Below are 23619 nucleotides of genomic sequence, written 5' to 3'. Positions count from 1 at the left end.
TACTACCAAAGCACACACACAGTCCCTTGCATGGATGCTGGGTACCACAATCTCCTCTTTAAGTAGCAGCTGGGAATCGCCTCAGAGCGTTTAGTTCAAAGCCCGCAGCTCCATCTCCCTCGTACTTTATTGCAAGCTCTGAAGAGCCTTCCCCATCAGTCTTTCCTCAGCTCACCTCAACCGAGTTGGTACCACGACTCCTGGTTTTGTGGTTTGTGTCTTGGGTGCAGACTCATGGTTTTCCTGCCTCAGCTTCCCAAGTGCCGGGATTACAGGCTTGTCCCACCACATCCTCCAGCTTCCTGGTCTTAACACAGCAACGAAATCAGCCTAGGTTCTTTGATGTTCATTATTCAGTAATTTTTTTCTCAAGTAAAAAAAAAAAAGAATCAATTGGAGGTCTCAAATACTCGCTTTAAGCCATTCACTTCTCTCTCTCTCTCCCTCTCTCCCTCTCTTCCCCCTCCCCTACCCCCCACCTCCCACCCCCACCCCCCCCCCGTTTGGTCCATGACATCTGTTCATTTATTAGTTTCCCATCCCAGGTTACTTTAACAAATTCTTCACTCATCAGCAAATACTGAGCTTAAGTTTGACTTTTTTTTTTTTCAAGACAGGAGTTCTCTGTGTAGCCTTGCCTATCCTGGATTCACTTTGTAGACCAGGCTGGCCTCGAACTCAAAGAGATCTGTCTGCCTCTGCCTGCCTTTTGTTTTAAGACAGGGTCTTCTTGGTCCTTCTGCCTCCAAAGCGCTAGGACTACAGGTGGATACCACAGCAACTGGCCAAGTCTTCCTTTTAAAAAAGCAGTGCTTACAGGGCAGGGGAGACGGCTCACTGGGTAAAGTGCTTGCCAAATAGACGTAAGGACGTGAGTTCGGATCCTCAACACACATATAAATGTCAGGTAGGCCCTGCCTATGATTCCACATTTGGAATATGGAGAGGAACTCCCCAGAGCAAGCTGACTGCCTTGGCTACCTGATAGAACAAGTCTATTCAACCAAGACTCCACCCTGATGCACATATGCGCACCACACCCTGCTCATGCCCCACTACCGTGAGGAAAGGACACAGTCCTGCGCTGTCTTTCTTGAGCTCTGGGTTGCTGCCAGACCTGCGGCCTCGAGGGAGGTGAGGGAGGTGATGGGATGGGAGGAGGCCACACTTCATTTCATTGCCTTTACCCTCAGCTTCCTTCAGCACCACCCACACCAGGCAGCTATGCACAGTATAGTTTTACGAGGATCCCAGGGGGGCAACCTACACCGCTCTGATTGCAGCGGAGGAGGAGGAAGTGAGCATGGGGTGTCACTGTCCCAGTGTCCCCCATTGCAGAGGATGTTTCCCTGAGAGAAGGGGCTTTCTCGGTTTTGGTCTGGCTTCCTAACATCCTCTGCCTTGTCTCTCTCATTTCTTTTCCCATGACAGCTCCACCTTTCAGGTCAGCTGTCCTTCGTTCCTACTGATTCCCTGCCGAGGCTCAGGCCCTCGGAGTACATCACAGGGCAAGTCAGCCCTACCAGACCTTTCACGGTGAGAGAAAGGTTCTGCCAAAGGCTTTTCCTTACTTTTCTCTTGACTGTAGCCTTGACTGTCCTGGACTCCCTTTGTAGACCAGGCTGGCCTCGAACTCACAGAGACCCACCTGCCTCTGCCTCTGCCTCCTGAGTGCTGGGATTACAAACGTACAACACTGCCCCTGGCTCCAAGGGGTTTTCTCAAGCAGTGTCACTGTCCACTCTGAAAGGCAGCTTTGCAACTTCCTCGCAGTAAAATGACTGTGGTTAGTTTTGTTGTTTTTATTTTTGTTTGAGGTTGTTTGTTTTGTTTTGTTTTGTTTGTTTTTGTTTGGGATTTATTCGTTTTGTCTTTGAGACAAAGTCTCTTGTAAGCCAGGCTGACTTTGAACTCACTCTGTAACATTGATGACCTTGAATTTCTAGTTCCCTTGTCTCCACACTCTAAGTGCTAGAATTACAAGCTTGTGTCATCATATCTAGTTTATGGGGTGCTGGGGGTCGAACCCAGGGTCTCACACATGCTAAGAAAGCAGATGAGCCTGCAGCTCCAGCCCTAGTTTCAGTTTTGAGCTTTTCTTTCCTCCATCCATCCATCCTTCTTTCTTTCTTTCTTTCCTTCCTTCCTTCCTTTCAGCTTAGTTTTTCAAAGCAGGGTTTCTCTGTGTAGCCCTGCTTGTCCTGGAACTCACTTTGTAGACCAGGCTGGCCTGGAACTCACAGCAATCCACCTGCCTCTGCCTACTGAGTGCTGGGATCACAGGTGTGCACCATGGTGCCTGGCTTGAACTGTATTTTTGTTCTTTCTAGTGCACGTGTTCGGACCATGTCACATCTGTGCCCATTCATAGTGACTTGCACGTGAGAGTTCTGGTTCTGCTCTTCTCAGGCTTTGGTCTCATGTAAAAGCACTTGCTTGTCAGAATTACGTGAGGAGAGGGAAGATGCAGAAAGAGACAAAGTTGAAAAGGTTTCTCACTCAGATTGACCAGGGTTAATACATCACTGGAGTCTGCCTAGACATCACAGGGGGAGTGGCGTTCTCTGGCAGGGAACGAGTTCACCTCTGAAGGCATCAAATGTGATGTATCTACAGGATCCCAGCTAACAACATGCAGAGCATATGCGTGCAGGAACGCAGGTGTCTGCACTCAGCAGGGAAGGGATCTCTTGATTGGATGTGGGCCTCATGCAAGTACAGAGCGTTGGGTTAGTCATAAGGAAAATCACTCAGAATGGCAAGAAAAAGAAAAGACGTAATGAAGGGAGATAGATGATGGACAACAGAGCACATGGAAACGCATGTAATAGCCAAATACACCATGAATGAAGGCATAAGAATAAAGCCCTGGCGGTCAGGGGCGCTGAGATGAAGACCCAAGTTCAGATCTCTAGCACCACAGAAAAGCCAGGAATGATAGCGTCCATATGTAACCCCAGTGCTGCGGATAGAGACGTGGGCAGCCCTTGCCTGGTGCTGCAGATAGAGATGTGGGCAGCGCTTGCCCGGTGCTGCGGATAGAGACGTGGGCAGCCCTTGCCCGGTGCTGCGGATAGAGACGTGGGCAGCCCTTGCCCGGTGCTGCGGATAGAGACGTGGGCAGCCCTTGCACAGTGCTGCGGATAGAGACGTGGGCAGCCCTTGCCCGGTGCTGCGGATAGAGACGTGGGCAGCCCTTGCCCGGTGCTGCGGATAGAGACGTGGGCAGCCCTTGCCCGGTGCTGCGGATAGAGACGTGGGCAGCCCTTGCCCGGTGCTGCGGATAGAGACGTGGGCAGCCCTTGCCCGGTGCTGCGGATAGAGACGTGGGCAGCCCTTGCCCGGTGCTGCGGATAGAGACGTGGGCAGCCCTTGCCCGGTGCTGCGGATAGAGACGTGGGCAGCCCTTGCCCGGTGCTGCGGATAGAGACGTGGGCAGCCCTTGCCCGGTGCTGCGGATAGAGACGTGGGCAGCCCTTGCCCGGTGCTGCGGATAGAGACGTGGGCAGCCCTTGCCCGGTGCTGCGGATAGAGACGTGGGCAGCCCTTGCCCGGTGCTGCGGATAGAGACGTGGGCAGCCCTTGCCTGGTGCTGCGGATAGAGACGTGGGCAGCCCTTGGTTGTATTGGCCAGCCAACCTAGCTGAATCAATGGGCTCCCAGTTCAGTGAGAGACCCTGTCTCAAAAAACAAAGTGGAGCATGATCAAGAAGACACACGATGTTGACCTTTCACCTTCACATATGTGCATGAACACGAGCATGAACACATGCACACATGCCACGCGTATGCACAAAGAATAAAGCACTAAAAGGATTTCAATTTAGAAGTCAGGACAAGGAAATGGAGAGGTTACTCAGTGGTTAAGAGCACTGGCTGCTCTTCCAGAGGACCCAGGTTCAGTTCCCCGCGCCCACCCAGCAGCTCATGACTATCTGTAAAGCCAAGAGATCGGATACTCTCTTCTGGTCTCCATGGATACCAGGCACACACATGGTACATATGCCCGCATTGCAGTCAAAGCGTCCACGTAGATAAAAATATTTTAATGGAAAAAGTCAGGACATATGGTCTATTATTACACTTAGTGGGTCTGTGAGATCAAGGCAAGCCAGGACTACCCAGTGAGATTCCCACCTCAAAAAGAAAGAAGATGGAACACGACAGCCACTGAATTAAAAACTACTGGACCTAAAGATAAATTAAGTAGCCACATCACAACAGAAAGTGTGGTCCTACTCCATCTCAGAAAGACCCACTTAAAAACCCACAGAGGGAAAGTATTCAAATAAATGCCACATACAGGCACAATGTAAGCACGGGTGAGGAAAGCAGTAGGTTTGGAGACACACAGGAAGGCACTCACGGAAACTCCTTTTATTTATTTATTTATTTATTTTATTCATATTTTATTCATATTACATCTCAATTGTTATCCCATCCCTTGTATCCTCCCATTCCTCCCTCCCTCGCGCTTTCCCCCTACTCCCCTCCCCTATGACTGTGACTGAGGGGGACTTCCTCCCCCTTTATATGCTCATAGGGTAACAGGTCTCTTCTTGGTAGCCTGCTATCCTTCCTCTGAGTGCCACCAGGCCTCCCCATCCAGGGAACATAGTCAAATATGGGGCCCCAGAGTTCATGTGAAAGTCAGTCCCCACTCTCCACTCAAGTGGGGAGAATGTCCTGTCCATTGGCTAGATCTGGGTAGGAGTTCAAAGTTTACTGCCCGTATTGTCGTTGGCTGGTGCCATAATTTGAGCAGGACCCCTGGGCCCAGATCCGCTCATCATAATGTTCTTCTTGTGGGTTTCTAGGACCCTCTGGATCCTTCTATTTCCCCATTCTCCCATGCTTCTCTCACCTAGAGTCCCAATAGGAAGGCTTCCCCTCTATCCCACTTTCCTGGTAAGTGAAGACTTTCATGGGACATGCCCCGTTGGGCTAGTGTCCAGATATAAGTGAGTATATACCATTTGACTCTTTCTGCTTCTGGGTTAACTCACTCATTGTGATCATTTCTAGTTCAATCCACTTGTCCACAAATTTCTGAATTCCTTGTTTTTAATAGCTGAGTAGTATTCCATAGTGTATATGTACCACAGTTTCTTTATCCATTCTTCTACTGAGGGACATTTAGGCTGTTTCCATGTTCTGGCTATTATGAATAAGGATGCTATGAACATGGTTGAGCAAATGTTCTCGTTGTGTGCTGGAGCATCTTCTGGGTATATTCCAAGGAGTGGAATAGCTGGGTCTTGAGGAAGGCTTATTCCCAGTTTTCTGAGATAGCACCAGATGGATTTCCAAAGTGGCTGTACTAGTTTGCATTCCCACCAGCAATGAAGGAGGAACGCTCCTTCATTGCTGATGGGAATGGAAACTCCTTTCTTGTGGCCCACACCATGGAAGATTTTTTGCTTCAGTGGCCCATGTGATGACGCTCTTGGACTACAGCTCTGTGCGCCCGCTCTGCTTCTCAGAACACAGAGGAAGAAGCTGCAAGCCGGGTTTGGTCTGGCTTGTGCATTTCTCTCTCCGTGTCACCAAAAGCTCAAAGACCAAACAGTCGGGAGCAGTCAGCAGTCACTCTGTAGATGAGGAACTGATAACATCAACAGTACCGTTGGGACTGCGCACCCCAGCCTGAGACCTAAGTGTTCCACAAGGTGAGACTTAGTGTCTGTGTTCCTGCGAAACGTCTTTGCTTGCACTCGGCACATGCTCTTTGGGTGTGTAGTTTCTGCTTTTGCAGGTACTTTGAAGTACCCGTGTTCTGCTTCCAAACATATCTGCACACGGAGACCCCTCCTTGCGGTCTATGATCTATCCCAGCAACCCCTGGGGCTTTGGCATGTGGACACCAGAACAAGTTGGCCAAATCGCATTTGAATTGTTTGCATTATGTTGTCCTCTAAAACACAGGAATATTTGGCGCAGTGTGTGTACAAGGTGGCATTTGTGATGGTGGCTCTTGACCATCAACTTGATGGGACCTATGGTCACCATAGAAACAAGCCTCTGGGGAAGCCTGTGAGGGTGTTTCTAGATCAGGGTTAATTGAGGCATGAAGAACCACCCCCAAGGATGAGCTGCCATTTTACGGACTGAGGAGCCTGGACTCTATAAATATAAGGAATCAAACTGCATTACCAGCACTCAACATCTCTCAGGTTTCCACCAGACTCTGAGGGACCAGCTCCCCCACCCCACAACCCCGCTGCCATGCCCCGCCCACCACAGTGGACGGCACCCTCAAGCAGTGACCCCAACTAAACTCTCACCTCCTTAAGTTGCAAAAGTCAAGTATTTGCCACAGCAATGAAATAGGTAACCAGCCCTGGGGAAGTAGTTAGAAACGTGCAAGTCACAGCGGGGGGGACCTTCTTAAATCAGAATAAGGCAGATGGGGAAAATAGTTATCACGGGAAAATCTGAAGATGAAACTGTCTAAGAACAAGAGAGGCATCCCTAATATCTGGGGCGTCAGGTGAATTTCCAAGTCGATATGGCTAATGTCCACCTTCCTAAAGGACCCTTCTTACCTGCCTTATCCCTAGAGATGATTAGGGGGGGGGAGGGGAGAGGTTGTACAGGTCATGGTCTAAAGAGAAGACATCATGACTGCCTGAGTTCGTTGAGCATGGCAACTGTAGCTTGACACAGTGCTTTATCGAGACAGTGTCAGCTCCTCATTTGAGTGGGAGATGTGTGGTATCTGGTCCCAGAGTTACAGGAATAGATGTGGTGGGGACACTGAAAAAGACAAGTGAAAGGAGCAAGATCTGCCCACTGGTACACTGCAGAATATAGAGCACGGAAGGAAGGGGGCGAGCAGGCAGTGTTAGGAGATGGCGTGGTGGAGGCTGGAAAGGTGGCTCGGTCACCAAGGGCACTGGTTACTCTTCCAGAGGTCCTGAGTTCAAGTCCCAGCAACCACATGGTGGCTCACAGCAATTGGAATCTGATTCACTCTTCTGGTGTGCATGAAAACAGAGCACTCATACGTAAAATAAATAAATAAATAAATCTTAAACAATAACAAAAACAGGTGGCCTGATGATACTCATCCAGATTTCCTTAAGGATGCAGTTACAAATTTAAACAATATGTGTAAATTTTAATTAACAAAAGGCATGAAAAAATATTGGGGATGCCTTTTGTCCAGTCCCAAAACTGAGAGATGGCTGTTTAAAACCATATTCGGGTAATTGAAGAGACACAGGTAGTCCCAAAACTACGTTGAGAAAGCTGATTATTCAGATTGCAAGCTACAGCTGCAAGCACTGGGCTGAATTCACACTGGTTCTTGGGAACGGAATCTGTCGTTTGAATTGGCAGGGAGCAACTGATAGCTAGCTGTCTGGCGGCTCATGAAATGGATCCACTGTACACAAAACTCAAGGATGGCAAGGAGTAAATGAATCTGACTTGGGCTGGAGAGATGGTTCAGCAGTGAAGAGCATTGACTGCTCTTCCAGAGGACCCAGGTTCAATTCCCAGCACCCACATGATAACTCACAACAGTCTACAACTCCAGTTCCTGGAGATCCATGACACCAGGCATGTACCAGGTGCACATATATGTGCATGCAGGCAAAATACCCCTACACATAAAATAAATCATCCAAAAAAAAAAGTTTAAATGAATCTGACCAAGGGGACTGGGGAGATGGTTCGGTGGGTAAAACACTCGCTGTGTAAGCATAAGGACCTGGGTTCGAATCCCAAACAGTGGGTTCCAGGTTCAGAGAAGAATGGCCCCGTCTCAAAGCAAATATGGTAGACAGGGTGGGTGATGGTTTGGCAGATAAAGGCTCTGGCTGTGTCAGTCCTGATCCCTGGAGCCCAAGTAAAAGCCAAGCCTGGTGAAACATGTTTGTTACCATAGTATCCTGCAACCAAACGCAAGATAGGAAGCGGAGAATCCCCCTGATGCCCGAGGGCCAGCCTGGAGTACACAGCGACGAGCCGCAAGAAGGGCCAGCCTGGAGTACACAGCGACGAGCCGCAAGAAGGGCCAGCCTGGAGTACACAGCGACGAGCCGCAAGAAGGGCCAGCCTGGAGTACACAGCGACGAGCCGCAAGAAGGGCCAGCCTGGAGTACACAGCGACGAGCCGCAAGAAGGGCCAGCCTGGAGTACACAGCGACGAGCCGCAAGAAGGGCCAGCCTGGAGTACACAGCGACGAGCCGCAAGAAGGGCCAGCCTGGAGTACACAGCGACGAGCCGCATGAAGGGCCAGCCTGGAGTACACAGTGACGAGCCACAAGAAGGGCCAGCCTGGAGTACATAGCGACGAGCCGCATGAAGGGCCAGCCTGGAGTACACAGTGACGAGCTGTAAGTAGGGCCAGCCTGGAGTACACAGTGACGAGCCGCAAGAAGGGCCAGCCTGGAGTACACAGCGACGAGCCGCAAGAAGGGCCAGCCTGGAGTACACAGCGACGAGCCGCAAGAGAGGCTTTGGCTCAAACATAGCAAAGGGAGGGTCTGACACCCAAGACTTTCCTCTCAACTCCACAAATATGCCATGTTGTGCCTGTGTTCTCACATACAGGTGCATGCGCGCGCACACACACACACACACACACACACACACACACACACACACACACACAGATAAAGAAGCAATTGAAGAAGACATCCCAAAGTCTATTCTCTGTTGTCAACGGCCTCTATGGGTCTTTCCATTTTTTCTGTAGGGCTGTCTGCATTTATTCTAAATTTGACCCTAAATATGTGTGTATGTGAATAAACATACGTGTTATATGAGTAAATGTGTGTCTATGTATATGAATAAACATGTGCCTGTGTATATGAGGAAACATATATGTATACACATATAAAATCTTATTGTCTTGTTATGCGCTGAGCTCCTTAATATGGTAATGGAATATTTCAAAACACATAGGATTTTAGTTGGCCATATGCCAATTTTTTTTTTGTTGTGGTTAGTAGCTTTTGTATGTCTAAGCTCAAGGTCATGGAGCTATCTTCCAAATCTTTAAGCATGTTGTTGTTTCATATTTCTTACTTGGGCCATATCAACCTGAAATGAATGCATATGGTGCGAGTGAGGCATCACACTTCACTTTGTTTCTTATAAATATCAGTGGGATGAGCACTGTCCTCCCCCACCGTGGCACTGTGACCCATGTGGGGCTGTGGCTGGGGTCTGCTCTGTTCCTCACAGTGCACCGGTACTGTGCTGCCTGTCATCACGGATTTATCATAGCTTCTCTCAGCTTTTGTGCAGGTCCTCCATTTTTATTCTTCAACCTTGCCAGGAGCTTGTGTTTGAACTGAAACATAAGCATAGTATAAGAGCCGATACTGAGGCTCGTCACAAAGGGCTAACGCAAGACCGCCCACCCGGAGCAAGGAAAAGATGGTGGTGGTGGTGGTGGTGTCTGTTTTGTTTTTTTGTTTTTCTGAGACAGGGTCTCTCTGTGTAGCCTTGGCTGTCCTGGACTCGCTTTGTAGACCAGGCTGACCTCGAACTCACAGAGATCCACCTGCCTCTGCCTCCTGAGTGCTGGGATTAAAGGTGTGCGCCACTATGCAACAGCTTGTTTTTGGAATTTTATTAGATTTGTATACTTGTATACTGGTCAGGAGGTTGACCAGAGGACAGCATGAAGGACTCCGGTCACAGGCCTCTCCTACCACCATATGGGGCTGGAGAGTGAGCTCAGGCCATCAGGCTCAGACACAAATAGCCTTACCTTCTTAGCCATATTGCCATTCAAGATAAAGAAATTTTGTCCCTGTGTTATGTTTATGCTTTATACTGCCTGAACAGTCTAATACTCTCCAAGCTGAAAATCAACAGAAAAGATTTTGTCTTGCATTTTATATATTATTATTATTATTATCATTATTTATTTATTTATTTATTTATTTATTTATTATTACTTTAAGCAGTCTCACTAATATAGCCCAGGCTGGCCTCAAACTTCACTTGTCTTTCCTCTGCCTCCCAAGGGCCAGGATTACAGGCAGAGGCCATCGCAAGTGTCTCACAACTGTTGGTTTTCTAATGCAAATGAAATTGTTCTGAAGGAAATGAGCTGTAAGTAAAGTCTGGCTTAGGATGAGTTCCTACAAAATTATAAAAGTATCCTGTTGCATAGTGTCATTTGACCCAGTAAATGGCAGACTTAGTCGTTGTCGCTCCCCTCGACGCCCTGCAGAAAATCTCACATAATAATTATCATATGCAGAATATTTCAAAGTATGTTTAAGAATAATTAAATGCAAAAAAAAAGGAGAGAATAATGACCATCAGAAAAAGTAGAAAAATTTAAAAGGCTGAGGCTGACTTTAAAAGGAATCAAACTGAGTTCGAAACAATATTTCTGGAAATGAAAGTAGCCATTGATTCCATGAAATTGGACCGTCTTGGTTAAACAAATGGCTGGCTTTAACCAGAGAAGCACGAATGTGAGCCCTCACTAAAGACTCTCTCCTACTGTAGCCTTCCATCCCTGGCTGTGGCCTGCCCAGGGAGTGTTCTCACGGCCTACACATTTCTACCAGTCTTTCCCCAGGATATTGTCCTGAATGTTAAAAGCGGCATTTTAAATGAAGTGTCACCAAGACGGTAATGCTCAAAAAAAAAAAAAAAAAATCCAGGAAAGTCAATCAAGAGTGAAAGGGAGGGGGCTGGAGAGATGGCTCATTGGTTAAGAGCAATGCCTGCTCTTCCAAAGGACCCGGGTTCAATTCCCAGCAATCACATAGTAGCTCACAACTGTCTGTAACTCCAGGATCTGACACCTCCACACCAATGTACACAAATTAAAATTAAATAAATATTTTTTAAAAATTAAAAAAGAGTGAAAGGGAGCTTTCTAGTGGTCAAGCAGCTGGCACAGGAAGGGCTTGTGATGCCACCTAAACAGAGTGAACCTATGTGGTCAAACCCAACGCGAGGCTGCTCTGCGGAAGGAGGTCCCCAGCGTGGGTAGCAGAGCCTGCCTAGGTTTAGAGCAGAGCTAAGTTCATATTCTCTCTCTGTCGCTTGCAGAACACCCTGACTCAGGGCTGAGGCCTCCCGTCCTCCAACCCCCAGATCCTGTTGGGAAGCTGTGTCACATCATGGGTAGGAGCCGAAGTTCCTCCTCCTGACACTGTGATGTATAAACACCAGTGCCAGGCGCTGAGTCTTTGTGCTTGGTGTTTCGTTTGTTTCTTTGTTTTGCTTTTCAGTCAGGAGGGCAAACCCAGGGCCCTGCCCCTGGTAGGCAAGTGCTCGACCACTAGCCTTCTGCACCAGAGGCCTATACATGTCAGGCATGTCCCTAAGATCTCCATAACAACCCTGCAATGTATTCATATGTAATTTTTCTTCATGTTTTATCTTACTTTATTTTAAAAATATTTTTGTTAACTATACAACATAAAGGATCTCTTTTGTTGTTGTTTGGTTGGTTTTTTTTGGGGGGGGGTTGTTTGTTTGTTTGTTTGTTTGTTTGAGACAGGGTTTCTCTTGTAGTCCTGGCTGTCCTGGACTCACTTTGTAGAGCAGGCTGGCCTCGAACTCAAAGAGATCTGCCTGCCTCTGCCTCTGCCTCCCAAGTGCTGGGATTAAAGGTGTGCACCACCACACCCAGCCCAAAATAAAGGATTTCATTTCAACATTTTTATCTACATATAATCACTTTGCTCTGCTCATATTTGCCCCACTGCAACAATTTTCTCCATAAATATTTATTAGCCGAAGCCAGGCACGGTGGCACATGTCTTTAATCCCAGCACTCAGGAAGCAGAGGCAAGCAGATCAATGTGAGTTTGAGGCCAGCTTGGTCTACAAAGGGAGTCCAGGACATCCAGAGCCACACAGAGAAACCCTGTCTCACAAAACAAAACATGATATATATATAGATAGGATATATGTGTGTGTGTGTGTGTGTGTGTGTATAATATGTATATTTGTAATATAAATATATATATGCATATGCATCCTTAGTACTGACCTTATAGGCATGTGCAATCACACCCAACCTATGTGATGCTAGGCATCAAACCCAAAGCTTTATGCATCCTAGGCCAGTACTGTACCAACTGAGCTACATCCCCAACCCTGAAACTCTTCTCGCTTTTTGAATGAATAAACTGGCATTGGGTTTAGTTGCCATCGGCTGTCTTAAGGTTTGTGCACACGTGCATATGTCTGTGCGCAGGCGCACACCTGTATGGATGCATGCGTTCTCTTTTACAGAGTAGCCTGACCTGTGACTTCCTGCACTAAGTCAAGCTTCCATGAGCAACACAACAACGCATTTCCATCAACTCTTGAACATCGTCTCATAAACATAAGAGCAGCTGATTTCCCGCCTGACGTTTCCATAGTCTTCAGGCATCCATCTTCCCGCAGCAGGTCCAGTGGCTGCCTCCACACGGCTCTAACGTAAACCCCACAACCAGGGGCCCCTTTATGGATGCTGTCTTCAAAGCCAAGGCAACCATCTGATGGGCTGGAAGAAACCAGTAAAAGGTGGGGTTCTGGGGAGCCATCCCAGGTAGGCTATGTTTTCATGCACCAGCGCATTTGTCGCACTGAGCAGGGCAGTTAATGAGTGCGAGTCAGTTCAGTTCTTAGCGTAAACATGAGAGTGGGCCTGTGTCTGTAATTCCGACAGCATCAGGGTCATTTCGGAGCTGGTGGGGCTCTATTTGTCTTAGGAAATCTCGAAAACTTTTATAGGGAATTCGGAAAATATTTTTTGGCCAGCAGGAAAGATAAAAATCCTTGCACACAAAGTACAGGCATGGGCCCAGAGACTGCACAGACAGACTGCTGTAAAACCCCTGTTTAATAAGGCATTAAAATGCCATCGACCTGGACACATTAAAAAAAGAGAGAGAGAGCGCGCGCTATGAAAACAAATACCATTCAAATAATTAGGATCTTATGCCGGAGGCCAGCCTCGATGCCAAGCAGGGACTTCCCTGCAGGAATCGGGAGCTCAGCCCGATCCCAAAAAGAGGAATGGGCCAAAACAAAGGCAGCTCAGGCGGGGCCCTTCCCAGCCCCCTCCCTGCCTGCCTCTGTGTGCTACAGGCAGTGTTTGAAAAGCCCTCTCTCTCCTGCCTTTGGTAGCTGAGCAGCCCAGGAGCTCAGGTGGAAGTTCCAAGGCCCAGAGGTGGATGGCCCCATACTGGGGAAAGGCGGGGGCGGGGGGGGGGGGTGTTGAGGATGCAGGGATGGGGGGGAGGGTCGGGGGGAGCACAGAACCCAAGGGTGGACCCTGCTCCTTTTGGCTCCACAAGGGACAAGGAGGCATTTGAAAGCCTGCTCCGGTTGGGCAAATAAGTGGCAAATTAGGTCAAGGGTCGGAAAGAGCACATTGGTTTTGTTTACGAATGTAGCTGCAAGGGAGAAACCAGCGTCTTCTCAGGAGCTCCTAACCTCCTACGCTTACAAAAGTGGCTGTGGAGCTGTTCCCGGGCCAGGCTGCTCAGCCTTTGCAGGCCAGGTGCGTGGCTGCTCTGCTCGGTTTCAGTCCCTCCCCCGACCGCCCCCTAGGGTAGTTTCCAAGGACTCAACTCCAGAGTTTGAAAAATTAAGAATTTGTCCTCGTTATTTCTGGTTAGGATCACCAGTGTGGTGGAGGCTCGGAGGGTCAACCAGCCTGATTGAAAAGGAGCGCACTTTGACATTTGGATTTTAAATCAGATTGAGTCTCAGGTGAGAGAGCCTTGCAGTTTTGTTGTTGTTTTTGCCTTCTGGTTCTCTCTTAAAATTCTCTTACAAATTTGTATCAGTGGTCAGTAACTTTGCTTAAGGGAGCCCAGGGAGAAATTCCTGACGCTCAGAGTGTGTGCCAGTATTTGACTTCATCTTATACCATTCCCTGTCTTTCAAGAGAGATTGCAATCTGGTGAAATTTGAAAATAGGAGCATGGAAAGGAGAGACAGAGAGACAGAGAGAGACAGAGAGAGAATGAGAATTTAAAAATCTGTGTTTTTTTTAACCCCTGGGGTTAATTTGAATTGGACCAGTTGGTTTCATTTTGTAATACAAAAGAAAAATTCAGGCCTTAGGGCCCAAGTTTTTCATTAAATTCAGCTTTAGTGAGTTCTAATAATACGGTGGTTTATTAAAAGCGTGAAAAATGTCATTGCAGAGGCCTTCCCTCAGCAGCAGCCGCCGCGCCCCCGACTCTGACTCACGCTTCCTCCGTGGCGGCCTGGGCTGTAAATTTGTGGTCAGGATATTTAAGGTCCACTGAACAGGCTCCTTAGAAATCTTTCTTGCCATTTGGCTGAGCTCACATCCCAATTAGCCCATACGGAGTGGTAGCTGGACAGCAAACGAGAGAGAGAGAGAGAGAGAGACAGAGAGAGAGAGACAGAGAGAGAGAGACAGAGAGACAGAGAGACAGAGAGAGAGACAGAGAGAGAGAGACAGAGAGAGAAAGAGACAGACAGACACACACACACACACACACAGAGACAGACAGAGACAGACAGACAGACAGACACAGACAGAGAGACAGAGAGACAGGCGCTGGGTGCTCTGGGCTGCGGTGAAAGATTGGTCGAGAAGAGCAGCAGAGAGAGAACTCAGAACCCAGTGCCCCGCGTGGAGCCCGCTGGAGGAAATGAGGGGATCAGCAGCAGGCCCGAGCACTGTGGCCGATTGTTCCCTGCCACAGCCACTGGCTTTCCTGTGCGCACCGGAAATTGACCTCCTCAGAAGCCAAGGATGCAGGCGGCTCAAGGAGAAACGATAAGGCAGGTGACGATGCTAAATCATCGCCTCTTAGAGCCAATGAGATCGGCCCACACTCTGGTAATCAGCCCCTGCCTTAAGCTTATAAAAAGCCACGTTTTGGTTTTGGTTTGGTTTTTCTCCCGTGGAAAGGCAGAAACGAGCATGGAGTGGCGCTAACAACGGACCAGGAAGCGCCACGGCTACAGCTCCTTTGCTTTTTACCGTTGTTTTATTTAAAAGCATCTCATTTGGCCCTTAAGTCTAGAAGGCTGGCTGTTTAAAACGGAAGAAGCCGAGTACAAGGAAGACTACTTGCCTGAGGTTTTTTGATCACGCCCGCCCGTGGCAAAGCTGTGAGGGCACTTGGTGGGGGTGGGGTGAGGTGGAGGGGGGTGGGGTGGGGATGATCTCCAACTTGGTATGTGGTCACGACCAGCCTTGAACTTCCTGATCCTCTAACCTCTACCTCCAGGGTGTTGGGAGGCTGTGTGCCATCACACCTTCTTTCAACAACTGACTTATATTCCCAGTGTCACTGAGTTTGCGGTGGACTTTGAATGAGAAGCAAATTTTCAAGCTGTCCCTTCTTCTCAGCAGCGGCGAAGATGATTGGTTAGAAGCAGAACCCCTGCCACCGCCCCCCCCCCCCCACTCAATATCCTGTGACACTGATCCCCAAGGCCCTGGTAATGACAGGTGTTCAGGGTACTGAAGAGACCTGGTGATTCTCCTCAGCCTGCCTGCTGCCTGCAGTTGCCAATGTGCACCTAACTGCACATGGGCCCAAGCTTTGGCATTTGGTAGAGAAGGCTCAACTGTGTGACAGGAGAAGCAGTAAAGCCCCAAGAGGCAATAAATAGAATTTCCCTGAAGGGAAAAAAAAAAAAAAAGTCCCACATCCCTTAAGCATCTGAAATGAATCCTATACAGACTGGCATCTCGGGCTGGGGGAAGGGCAGTGACTTGGATTGCGCACACATTTCATCTGTATTATTTCAGAATAAGCCTAAGAGATGGGCTGTACTGTATTACCCCTAATTATCATGCCTGGCAACTGGTTCACGGAGATTAGGCACGTGTCTAATAAGTCCATCCCCTGTCCCCTGCCTGGCCAGGCCTCTCCACCCAAAGTTCTTGTAAAGCAACCTTGGGAGGGGATGGCACAGAGCCCAGAGCAACCCAGGGGTGGCACAGAGCCCAGCCTTTGCACAGAGCCCCAACTTTACCCGCCTGTCCCTCTGGAGTCTCTACTTTTGATCTCAGCTCCCCTCAGGAAGGAAAAGCATCTTCCATCAATATATTATTTATAAATTAATTTATGTCCAGATGTGGTCGTGAGCATGTGTAAGTCCCAGCACTCCAGCAGCAAAAAAAATAATAAGAGTTTCAGCTGGATGGTAGTCAGCACTCAGGAGGCAGAGGCAGGGGGATCGCTGTGAGTTCGAGGCCAGCCTGGTCTACAGAGTGAGTCCAGGACAGCCAAGGCTACACAGAGAAACCCTATCTCAAAAAACAAAACAGCAAAAAAAAAAAAAAAAAAAAAAAAAAAAAAAAAAAAAAAAAAGAAAGAAAAGAAAAGAAAGAAGAGTTTCCGGGTAGCCTGGGCAACATAAGGAGACAGTTTTGAAAATAATAGATAAAATAAGCAAGTTTATAAGACAAACAGCCATCCTAAACAAACATTAGCTATTTGAAAAGAATGAAGTACAAGTCAAAAAGAAGGTTGAGGATTCCATTCCCTTTACTTTGGAATGTCCTGCTGCAGGCTCGGACAGAGGAAGAAAGAAACGCATCACTGCAGATATTCTTCATAGGTTCAACCTCCTGAACTGCTGCAAGGGACGTGAGCAGTGTTGTGGAAGACAGCCGAGGAAAAGGGCAAGTCCCGCGGCCAGCATATGACTGTCCCACGACCGGGCCCACGTAGCCTCACACCCAGGCCCAACCTCTTTACTGCCTTACGCTGATGGTACAAAAAGCATACCAAAAGCTCATTTCCTTAGGCCGGAAAATTACGCTGGGTTCTACAGTGTACCGAGCTGGACGGCCATGCTGAGTCTGGAGTAGATTGAGATCCAGCAGCTGCCCTGAGGAGACACCAAAAACTCTCCTCAGCCCAGGCGGCGGAGCACGTGGAGCCGAGAGAGAGAAGGAGGACTGTGCCAGGCTGCATTGAATGCTATTAAAAGCAGCCCGCATAGTTTCCACCATCCCTAATGGAGCCATGTCATTTTACAGGCCCGGCCCTTGCTTCAGGCATCCGGCTAGGAATTATGGGTATTTAAGAGAAGCAATTCCCAAACAAGTCTCTTCCAGGTCATTCTAAGGAAGCATGCCGTGCCCAGGCATTGGAAAGGCAAGAGGAGGCCACCCTCACTCTTGTTACCTTAGCCACGTGGTTTTGAAGCCTTCCCCCGAGAATACCCAGTCGTTCTGGAAGCATCTCAAGAGTCTGTCAAGTCTGTGGAGAGGGTGGTACAGCATCCAGCTACCTGTATGTGGTGACTAGAGGCTGCAGAATAGGTAACCCCATAGCCCAGGTATGGCTGGTAGCTGGGGTTGGTAAGAAGTGGCTGTGAATTATCAGCCTCTAAAAGAGTAAGTCTACTGTTTTGGACACTTCAAGTCATAAAACTAGTTAAGCAAAGCCAGGTGTGGTGGCGCACACCTTTAACCCCAGCGCTTGGGAGGCAGAAGCAGGAGGATCGCTGTGAGTTCGAGGCCAGCCTGGTCTACAAAGTGAGTCCCGGACAGCCAAGGCTACACAGAGAAACCCTGTCTCGAAAAGCAAAACAATAAAAACTAGTTGAGCATATTTATTTCCCTGTTAACTAATGCAGAAGCCATGGGACAATATACATTTTTTTTTTATCTAGCAGCCTCAGAGGAAAGAGGACAGAGTGGGACAGTGATGGTAGAGGTGGCAGAAGTGACAGTTGAGCAAAACCTTCCATCTACAGCAGCAGTTCTCAACCTTCCTAACGCTACAACCCTTTAATACAGTTCTTTATGAGTGATGGTGGCATACTCAGGAGGATCTCTGCGAGTTCGAGGCCAGCTTGGTCAACAAAGCGAGTGCAGGACAGCCAGAGCTACACAGAGAAACCCTGTCTCGAAAAGTGGAGGGGAGAGGAAGGGAAGAGACCCTCCCCAATCCTAAGAACCAGACAAGTGCTTCAACATTGTCTCCAAGTCTCTAACAGAAACAAAGAAGTGACCTTGTTGCTTAAAAATATATGCCAGAAGGTGACACGGCCACCTGTTAAACCAAGGACAGTTGACTCACAGGTGGCATTGTGTGGAAGGGCAGAAAGGCTCAAGGACCACTTGACTCAGTGAGCCACAAATTGGATGCTGGGAAGGGCCTTCCACAGATCGACCAACTGAGCCAACGAAGACCCTGTGGTACAGGCTGAGGCCTGTAACCACACTACTTCGGAGCGTGACTGCATAGTGAGTCCCAGGCCCCTGGGGCTATTAAGACCCCCATATCTACAAAACAAGAGATTTGGCTATTGGCCTCCTAGCTCCTGATCAGCCCTATTCCTATGAGCTCCATCTAGATGCAGCCTTGCTAGGAGCAACCTGCCTGAATCTCCAGACCCAGGAGCCCTCAGGCAGCCTTTCTCCCGATGCCATTATTTCTTCAGCAAGTATTTGTCCAGTCAGAAGTCAGAACCACACTTTCCAAATGGCAGCAATGCTCAGAGTCATGAAGTACTCATGAAATTTTGTTGGAAGTCTTCCAATTCCATAACATCCCCCCCCACACACACACACAAAGAAAGGCCAGGCTGGAGCATCCTGAGATGGGGGAATACATTTAGCTGCCAGCTTGTCTGAGGGAGGATAGTGAGTGACACTTGGGCTGTTAGTTCCTCTACCCACACAGGTACCAGGCTCTAGAGTTGAAAAAGAGGTCAGGCTGTGGAGGGATGAAGGAGAAAGAGCGCTGTCATTTCCGGGACATGCTCCCTCTATCAGGACTATGTGCTAGGTTCCTTTACATAGGAAGCCATGCTTGGTTGTGACTTGTCTTTGGCTGGTGTGGACTGAGTGCTGCTCCCTTGTAATTGCCTCCTCTAAGAGAGCAAACAATTTAGCCGGGCGTGGTGGCGCATGCCTTTAATCCCAGCACTTGGGAGGCAGAGGCTGGTGGATCGCTGTGAGTTTGAGGCCAGCCTGGTCTACAAAGTGAGTCCAGGACAGCCAAGGCTATACAAGAGAAACCCTGTCTCCAAAAACAATAACGAGAGAGAGAGAGAGACAGAGACAGAGAGAGAGACACACACAAAGAGCAGACAATTTGAAATGTATGAGGGATAGGTTTTCCAGGCAGGCAGGATGGACGCAGGCAACATCCATCCATGACCTAGTCGTCTCCTTGGGCTTACTTGCCTCTAGGAAACAAGGAAGAGAAGACAGCTGTCATTGTGAGCATCATACGCCAGCTGCAGGCCTGTTGGGCAGGAGGGTGCGTACTTTTCTCATAACCGTACGGGTAGGCTATGACCTGCAGGCTGGGCTGTCTTGCTTCCATGCCACACCTGTGGGGTGCTACCTCAGGCTGAAGGCAGGGACACCCATGAAGACAGCACTCCTGTCTTTGCCAGCACAGTCCCCTGGCTCCACAGGTCTCTGGTGGCCATCACACATGGGTGACACACAAACGCCACTCAAGATCACCCTAAAGCTCTTACCGAAGAGACACAGTAGCAGAGACCGAGGAATTTGCCAGCATGACGGGGAGACACTGCCAGGCCTGATGGATGAGCGAAAGGCTCGGACGGAAGAGCTTCGGGAGGCAGAATCTGGACCATTCGGCATGGGCTGGCAGGCAGCACAAGGAGTAGGCAACAAGGCCAAAACAGCAAGAAGAAGGTGTATGTGGTAACCTTGGCTTGGGCCAGCACAGGTGGGGCGGAATGCTCTGCGAATCCCAGGTGGTGGCCTCAGGAGAGAAGAGTGAGGCTGGACAAGGTTTGTGGGCATGCTTGGTGGGAGAAGCCACACACATAGATGGTGTTTGACCGAATACTCCCTGAGCTAGAAGGCTGCAGTCCCAGGCATCATTCAAAGGCAGCACTGAAGGTGGGGGCGAGTCAGAAGGGAAGAGACAAGGTAGGGCAGCCCCCAAGGCCATCTGTCGGGCTGAGTCTCCAGCCGCGACTTCAGTCTCTCCCCACAGCTACTGCTCTTAGCATTTGGGCAGTTTGCATCAGTCCTTCAAGGGACTCTATAATTACATCTTACTTTTCATTCATTTTTAATTAGACCTTTTAATTGTAGAAGTGATCACGTGCTTATTGTAACAAGCCAAACAGTACAGGGTCGTGGATGAGAGCTACCAAATCGGTCCTTCCTAATCATCTACCCCTAACATGCACATTCATGTTTATGCCATACATGTAAAAATGTATGCACATACACACACATGTTTGATTTGGGTTTTGTATTGTGTAAAAATGGGAGACCACAACTGGGCATGGTGGTGCACGCCTTTAATCCCAGCACTTGGGAGGCAGAGGCAGGTGGATCACTGTGAGTTCGAGGCCAGCCTGGTCTACAAAGTGAGTCTGTGACAGCCAAGGCTACACGGAAAAACCCTGTCTTGAAAAAAACAAAACAAAACAAAAAAAGAACAAAAACTAAAACAAAACAAACCCACAAAAAATGGGGGGGGGGAAGAGACTACATTATTACTCCTTTTTTCCACATAAGAAGTCCTCCAGACCTTCTTATTTTATTTCACTTATTAATTACTACTTAATGATACATAGTTTGGCTACTCCAATTTTTTTTTTAATCTAAATGTCCTCGAGACTGTATTCTATTGTGCTTCTCCTTTTTACTTAATTTCCAATCAGTTCCCATGCCACTAAAGGCTCTTTGTGATCATGATTCCACTGGCTGCATCATATCCCAGAATATGAGGAAATCACCATTTACCAATTTGCTTTCTGCCAGTGGGGACTTTAAAAGAGAGTTAGCACAACAAGCACTGCACAGCGTCCAGCTGCGTCTTCCTCTCTGGCTATTCTCTCAAGGATGTGAATACTTTTAGAGTCATTGTCCAGGCTACCAAATTGCTTTTTCCAGAAAAGCTAGCAGTCTGTTCCCACCAGCAATAACCATGAAAGGCTCCCTTTTCTTTTCTTTTCTTTTCTTTTTTCTTTTCTTTTCTTACTAATCGTTGTTAGACAGGAGTGGCATGTAGCCACTCGACTTGCATTTTACATTACTGTGAGGTTAGTTTAATCATCTTTCTAATCCTTGTTGTAAAAGCCATCTGAGCACATGCACCCCCCCCACACACACACACACACACACTCTGGTTTCTCTAAGTCACCCGCTTTCTCCCTGGTCCCCAGCCCAGCCTGGAGCTCTCCTACCCCAATATTGCCTCCAGAATTGGCCCCTCCCCTCCTATTTCTGCACCTCTTGTCTTTGCTCACTAGCATCATCCATCTCTCTATAGCCATCTCTCCTGGCTTCTGTGCCTAGGAGCACCCCTTGTTCTGTGTCCAGAGGCCCCGCATAGCAGAGAACAGAGCAAACAGGTCCGAGCCTAGTTTTGTTGCATGCTCCATGAGGTTAGGATTAGCGCTGGCTGAAGGGCAGCGGTCGCAATAGGAGGAGCCTAGCCGCTCTAACCTTGGTCCAGGAAGAAGAGCAGGAGTGGGTGTCGCCTGTATCCTACCTGCTGAGCCTCACACAACCCTCTCTCATCTTTTTTCCTCTTCCATTTTCCTCCTTTCCTCCATTCTAGCTCAGGCTTTAATTTTCACAAATGATGCAATTTGGAGGTCTGGAGTTGTCTGCAGGAGAATGCCTGTGATCCTCCGAGCCCTGGGGCCTGTTTGCCAGCGTTGGAGAAGAGGGACCGTGGATGCTCTGCAGACCCCTTCAGACTGCGGCACCGGGCAGGGGCTGGTGGGCTGCCGCGCAAAGCTGGCCCTTCGTAGTGAGGCTTTGCAGAAATCCCGCTGGAGCTTTGCCCTGTCTACTTTCCTTCATAATGATGAATGGCTGAAAAGAAAACTATCTAATCTCCAAACTGCTGGCTTTTTTCCCCCCTTCTCTCTCTTCAAGGAGAGGAGGGAAGAACACGGTCACATAAAACAGAGTCCTTCATCGCCCGCTCCTCAGGAGACGTTCGTTCCCTTTTCATCCTGGGGCCTGTTTCTGATCTGTGATGGGCTCTCATTGAAAGCTCCAGGCTGGCCCGCTCTAATCGGCTGCGACAGACGCTGCAGTTGCGTGGGCTGCCCACTGAAATTGAATTGATTACCTGGCCCCTCTGCCATTTTGTTCTGTGCGCGATTGCTTAATGGCTGTCACCTTGGCTTTCAGTTCCAGCCAGCTCGGGGCTGGCTGGTTCCCATTACTCGGGATGGCCAGTGCAAGTTCACCACCCTTTACAGGATGTCCCTGATTGATTCCGTATGCCTTGGAGACCTGTGAGAGATTTGCATAGGGGCTGCGGGGGTGGGGTGGGGCGCGATGGTGGTGGTGGTGGGGGCGGCGGTTAGAATCGAAACCTCTGGGCCACGGAGACTGCCAGGCTTTTGCTGTGGGGCTCGCCATACTTGAATCATTACCTGAGTGAGTCTGGCCTCTGCTGACATAACTGCTAATGAATTTGTAAATTTTGCAAAACTAGAAAAGTTAGCCTGTTCTAACCTTGGCTGTCACCACCTGCCTCCCCCCACCTCCACCACAGGGGGCCACAAGCAGTGTGCTTTTCTGACCTGAGCTCATGCAGGTCTTTGAAATGACAACCTCTCCCTCGCTACCACCCCTGCCCTAGCAGGCAAGAGAGCCTGACTCGGAGGGAGACATCTTTCAAGTAAAATCCTTTGCGCTGGGAACTACTTCAATTAGACAGCAGGCGGAATGTTAACATGCCCTCCGGCCTTTTAAGTGGGTTTTAATTTTATGTTGTAAGATAAGACACTGCAAGGCCAGGCTGCTACTCCTCTAGCAGGCTCCATTAGAGGGGCCAGCAGGGGCCTCTTGACCCCCCTGAGGCCCTGCTGAGGCTAGAAGTCGCTTTGGTTTTTTAACAATTTGTCAGCCCGACCCAACTTCTCTTTTGTGATTCCAGGACCTTCCATCGGTCGCTGAGGGTTTGTGGGGTGGCTGATCCTCGAGGCTGAGGCCGGAGTTGGACCGTGGAGGCCACCCACTCATGGCCACAGAGCAGAGAGGTAATCGGCTCTTTTCCCTCACCAGAGCAGGGCACAGCAGAAGCAGCCAGTGTCATGTGGCAGGCTTCTGGGCCGATGATGTATGACCTGCTGGCGCTACTGAATGGTGCCCTTTGTTCCACAGGATCCCATGTGCCCCCTTTTTATTGAGTTGTTGATTCAGAGGGGCAGGGAAAGTTCCACAAATCCTCCAGCAGCCCGGCTCTTGCCATGCCCAAGTGGGGCAGCAAGGGAAACTCCCGCTTCCCAGAAAGTCAGGACTCTGTGGGCTGTCTCAAGGCCGCATACCTCTGTGGGAACAACTGGCATACTGGGCCAAGTAGGTCCCTGTAGAGAATCTAGGAACATACACCCAGCCCTCTGAGTTCCAGGTGAGGAGTGTCCTGGACAGGGTACCATCTGTGGAAAGGAATGAGCAGGGCAGGTGTGAGGTAAGAGCCAACATCCCTGTCTCCAAGCTGAATCAAGGTTTTCTCTGTGACTAAGCCCCTGGTGGGCACCAACAGGCAAGGGGAGTCGTAGGAAGCTGCCCAGTCAGAGGGCCCCAATAGAGGCACAAGGAAGGGCCTGGGCAGGAGGCTTTAAAAGCACAGCACCGCTAGTCTTGTTTTCTCATGGGTTTCAAGACCATCTTAAGTGGAGATGATGGCAGCGGAGGAAAACATCTTAGGGGATGGGGTGCA

At 49.1% G+C, this 23619-nt stretch overlaps 1 long non-coding RNA gene across 5 annotated transcripts in view; it reads left to right on the top strand.

Annotated features, from left to right (window-relative positions):
* Positions 1–23619, top strand: part of LOC311609881 — an 87583-nt gene that overhangs the window by 63496 nt on the left and 468 nt on the right. For 2 of the 5 annotated variants that reach the window (XR_014783526.1, XR_014783528.1), the window contains exons 2-6: positions 11033–11107; positions 12227–12527; positions 13603–13696; positions 16492–19706; positions 22834–22936. This is a non-coding gene — a long non-coding RNA (uncharacterized lncRNA). Of the gene's footprint in view, positions 1–11032; positions 11108–12226; positions 12528–13377; positions 13485–13602; positions 13697–16491; positions 19707–22833; positions 22937–23619 lie in introns of all 5 variants that reach the window. The other 3 variants (XR_014783525.1, XR_014783524.1, XR_014783527.1) reach the window with 3 other exon arrangements.

This window comes from Acomys minous (assembly GCF_964271855.1).
Source record: "Acomys minous genome assembly, chromosome: 12".
Lineage (NCBI taxonomy): Eukaryota > Metazoa > Chordata > Mammalia > Rodentia > Muridae > Acomys > Acomys minous.
Note: the sequence above shows the minus strand (reverse complement) of the source record. Positions and strands in the feature narration are given on the sequence as shown.